Source organism: Onychomys torridus, chromosome 3 (assembly GCF_903995425.1).
Source record: "Onychomys torridus chromosome 3, mOncTor1.1, whole genome shotgun sequence".
Lineage (NCBI taxonomy): Eukaryota > Metazoa > Chordata > Mammalia > Rodentia > Cricetidae > Onychomys > Onychomys torridus.
The window spans coordinates 120,609,773-120,615,262 of NC_050445.1; positions in this window are offsets into that span (position 1 = coordinate 120,609,773).

Here is a 5,490-nt window from a genome sequence, read left to right on the forward strand (position 1 = left end):
ATTATCTTTATGTTCTATGGTTAGTAGTGAATTAAAAAAAAGAAAAGAAATAAAAAGGAAAGGATAGGATATGACTGCTCCAAGGTATGGTAGAGGAGAAAGTTAGTCATAAATATATGGGAGAGCATAGCAAGAGACAGAGTCATCTGGAAGAATCCAGAATGGACATGACAAGAGTGAACTGGACCAAGTGTGTGGGGGGGGAGAGGATGGGGTACTAGGTGCAGCACCCAGGAGGCCAAAGGTACCAAAGAGGAAGGTAACCAAGATGTCTGGGTTATATAGGGAAGGGCCTCTAGATGAAAGATAGCCCAGCACCTTGGCTGGAGACTTCAGGATAGAGGGCAGTGTATGTCAGCCATATCCTGAAACATGTAGGGACTGAGGGATGCTTTGGTATATTAAATAGGCACCTTAGCTGTTTGTCTCATGTTTGAAACCTAACAAGTAGCAGGGTGACAGGTAATTCTAGGGAACAAAATGAAATAAACATAGATACATAGAAAAACAGATGGGTGTATAGATAGATAGATATGTTTTTATATGGTAGATAGATGGGAGTTAATAGATCTGAAAAGACATAATAGTGGATAATTATAGATACATGAGTAGACACATAATAAAAGATGGTAGGTAGGAAGTAAGATAGGTATTGTGGTTTGAAAGAAAATGACTCCCAAGGGGAGTGAGTGGCACTATCAGGAAATGTGGCTTTATCGGACTAGGTGTGGTTTTATTAGAGGAAGTGTATCACTGTGGAAATGGGCTTTGAAGGTTCATATGCCCAAATCACATCCAGTGAGTCAGACCATTTCTTGTTGCCTACAAGATGTAGGATTCTCAGCTACTTCTTCAGCACCATGTCTGTCCACATGCTGCTATGTCCCACCTTGGTGATAATGGTCTGAACCTCTGAACTGTAAGCAAGCTAGCCCATTTAAATGTTTTCCTTTATAAGAGTTGCTATGGACATGGTGTCTCTTCACACCAATAGAAACCCAAAGATAGTAGGAAGATAAATGATAGATAGATAGATAGATAGATAGATAGATAACATAAAAGATGTATATATAGAGAGGAGATAGTAGGTAGATAGATAGTTATATGGATAGACACATAGATAATAGATAGATGATAGATAAATGATAGAAAGATGACAGATGACAGATTCCTGCCCATTAGGAGCATGTAATATATTGGTAAATAATAAATATATCATGGTAAATTTTCATAGTGAAATGTATGTGATAATGTTGCAGTTAGTAGTTTAAATCTGTAAAATTAAAACCTGCCCCTATTGGAAGATATATAGTAAGACAACTCCACATAGTTAAAAGAGAGGTTTATTTGAGGGTCTTACTTACAACAAGTAAAGGGATAGGTTAAAAGGTCCAGGAGAGGTGAAGTGCAGTCCAGTGGTGTTCTCTGGAGAACTCTGCTCAGTCTACCACCCAACATCCAGGATTCCCAGGAACCAAGAGAGTTGGAACATCTGGATCTCAGGTCTTTTTGCCCCACCTCAGGGGCAGGCCATAGGTAGGCATAACTGTTACTGGAATCCTCAATGGGGGTAGTATTTCCAGGTCAAAGCTGGAATTGCTACCCACTACACTGCCTCTGTCTATAGCAATATCACTGGATCATGGTAGTCCAGAAACCATCATTGTCTTGCACTTCTTCAGACCTTACTGTAGGATTAGACTTCACTAGAAGACACAGTACACATTAAAATCAGTCTCTGCCCTAAATTACCTACCTTCTGGTTAGTGATAATAGAAGTAAACATATAATATGGTGATAATGTGTCTCCCAATATATTGTGTACCTTAATAAACTTATCTGGGATCAGAGAACAGAACAGCCACTAGATATAGAGGCCAGAAAATGGTGGCATACATGCCTTTAATCCTAGCAATCAAAGCTATACTGAAAACAGCCAGGCATGGTGACTCACGCCTTTAATCCCAGGAAGTGATGGTAGAAAGCAGAAAGTTATATAAGGCGTGAGGACCAAGAACTAGTCTGGTTAAGCTTTCAGGCTTTTAGCAGGAGTTCAGCTGAGATTCATTCCAGATGAAGACTCAGAGGCTTCTAGTTTGAGGAAACAGGATCAGCTGAGGAATTGGTGAGGTGAGGTGACTGTGGCTTTTTCTGTATCTCTGATCTTCTTGCATTCACCCCAATAACTGGCAATGGGTTTGTTTTTATAAACAAGACTCTTTAAGGTTTGTGTTACACATATAAACACAGAAAGCTCATGTAAGGCAGGGCACTGTGAAATCATCTAACTGGACCACTCTATAGGTAGAAGAAGTTTATTGGGGAAATAAACTGCCAGATTGCCTCTGAGAAAAGAGGACAGTGGCTTGGTGTGGAAGCAAGCTGATTTTATGTCATAGTCAGCAGGACAGGGGACTCTGAGCTAATGTAGGCTGTTCAGATTAACTGGGAACTAGATTTCCTTGCCTGAGGCAGTTGACCATTCCTGCAGATAAGGGAAAAGTACTGGTTTTCTCAGTGAACAGAAACATGCACTATGAGATTCCTGAGGAATGCTGAGTTTAGGTTTTCCTATTTCTCCAATGACAATCTTTCTGTTTACCTGGTCAGAGTCCTTTTGTTTAAAACATTGTCACCAGCACTGCTATTCTGGGGCCACCTTTGGGCCTAAAACCCAGCAAGCATTTTCTTAGTAAGTGACATGCACCTTCAATGCTGTAGGTACTTAGAACAATATGCAGTCATCAAGCTCTTATATTTGCTTCTCAGTGTTCAATTACATCTACCATTACCTTCATTCCTTCACTCGTGTGTGTGTGTGTGTGTGTGTGTGTGTGTGTGTGTGTGTGTGTATGTATATATGAGGTCATGTGTGGTTGCAAAAGAGTGCTTGCCACCAGGCACATGTGAAGGTGAATTTTTTAGTGTTGGTCTTAGCTATCTACCTTGATTAAGACAGAATCTCTTCACTACTGTATACTGTATACTGACTGGTCTGTTATTTTCTAAAGATTCTACTGTCTCAGTCTCCCATTTCTTTCTTTCATAAATTTTGGCATTTAATACATATTTTTAATTTTTAAATTCATTTTATGTATCAACCAGCTTCCCCTCCCTCCCTCCTTTTTTCCTGTTCCCCATTCCACCCCTTTTACCCCTCCCCCATCCACTCCTCCTTTCTCTGCTCAGAAAGGGGCAGGCCTCCATGGAAGTCAACAAAGCATGGCATATCAAGTTGAGGCAAGACCAAGCTCCTCCCCTCTACATCAAGGCTGTGTGAGGCATCCCTGCATGGGAAAGAGTTTCCAAAAAAACATTTCATGCACCAGGAACAGATCCTGGTTCCACTGCTGGAGGCCCCACAAATAGACCAAGCTACATAACTGTCACTCACATGCAGAGACCTAGGTTGGTCCGGTGAAGGCTCCCTAGCTATTGGTCTAGAGTCACTGAACTCCTAACAGCCCTATTCAGCTGTCTCTGTGTGTTTCCCATACCATGGGGGATGGGAACATAAAGAATGAGATCGTAGAGCTTCAGGAGGAACGAAGAGGGAGAGCAAGTAAAGAGATATCTTGATAGAGGGGGTCATTATGGGTTTAGGTAGAAACCTGGTGCCATGGAAATGCCCAGGAATCCACAAGGATGACCCCAGCTAAGATTCCTAGCAATAGTGGAGACTGTGCCTGAACTGGCCTTCTCCTGTAATCAGATTGGTGACTATCTTAATTGTCCTTATGGAACCTTCATCCAGTAACCTACAGAGGAAGCAGATGCAGATATCCACAGCCTAGTGCTGGTCCGAGCTCTGGGAGTCCAGTTGAAGAGAAGGAGGAGAGATTATATAAGCAAAGGGAAGAGGGTCAAGATAAAGTCTCCTATTTCTTGTAGGCACGCTGGGATTAGAGACATTTGAGCTACTGCATACAGCTTTTACATGGATACCAATGACATCATCAGGCTTGCTTTATCCCCTGTGCATCTCCCCATCCTTCCTTCATTCTTCACTTATCTTTTGTGATGAGTGTAACAACCCCCATTTTACTGATGAGGAAGTTGGGGACTCATTGATGGTTAAGCAGCTAGTCTGAAGCAAAAAAAAAAAAAAGGTAGATCTCAGGACAGGTGGCAGAATCCATGTCAAGCTGTGCTTGATCCCAGAAGAGCATCTTTTGCAGCCTAGCCTCAGCCTCAGAAGCATGCTATATGCATATCATCTGCATAATCCATAGCAAGATGCTTAATTTCCTGTATTCAAGTTCTCGGTACATCTCAACAACTGTGTTGGGAAGATTTAATACACATGATGGGATTCTTGACTTTCTCCACCTGCCAAGTCTGTGATTCTCCATTGTCATCATCACCACCCACAGAAACAGCAGCATTAGAAGCAGACATGCTGCTACTTGTTATGGTAAAACCTTATCTGGCTGTGCCATGCATACTTTCTCCTGTCTCGCGTCCTGGTGCTTTCCGGATTTAACATTTCTGAAAGAATACAGAAAGAAATGCCACAGGCATCAGTTTCACACTTTGATTGCCACAAAATAAACACACCCTGTAAAAAGATTACTGCATACAATATTTTGTTATAATATTTAAGAGCTAGTTATAGTGCAAGAGAATACAAATAGGTAAGTATTTTCTTATCTCTTTCCAGAGAAACACTATTTGTTTGTTTGTTTCCTGGGAATAAACGTCATTAGTTTATCTTTTTGATTGTGCTCCTTTGGATTTAAATTTAGTCAATATCCTCATCCTCTCTGATCTGGCGAATTCTCATTGAAAGTTTTAGTTTCTGGAGATGTCGTGTGTTACCATCTTTTTCATGTTGATATTTAAATAAGAATTTGCAAGATGATGCATCAGAGGCAACTACCCAAGTGCCATTTTAAACTGAAATCCAATGGAAATTTAAATTGATGACACTACAAATGTTAACTTCATGATATTTTCCCCTCCCATCAAGTGTGTCACGCCTTCCAATAGTACATATTCCAATAGTACAAATAAAGGACTTGACTATAAGCAAGAAGAGATTCATTCCATTTGCATTTAGAATATGACAGTTGTGAAGTCAGGCTTATGACCTGTATGCTAATTTGCAATCCAATAAAAATTTAAATGCTTGAATTATTAACAGGGAGTGGGCGATGAAATTTAGGATGGAGACATGGGTAATGAGGTAACTATTCCTGTGCAGTGGAGTTATCAACTTTATGGAGCATCTTACACACAGTCTTTGCCGTTTCCACATCCTGTAAATTGTTGCTGAGTCTCATTTTGGATTCTCTTTTATTATTTCATTCTGTCTGCATCACCAATCAGAGCAGCTGTGGGATGGTAACATGGCTTTAATTTTAATTTTTTCTTATAAGAATTGCAATAGCTTTAAGAGTCAAGCACTCCTAGATCCTATTTCTGATCTACTTTTTACTTTATAAGGCTGGACAAGATAATTAACATCATTGAACAAGGTTTCCTGAAACT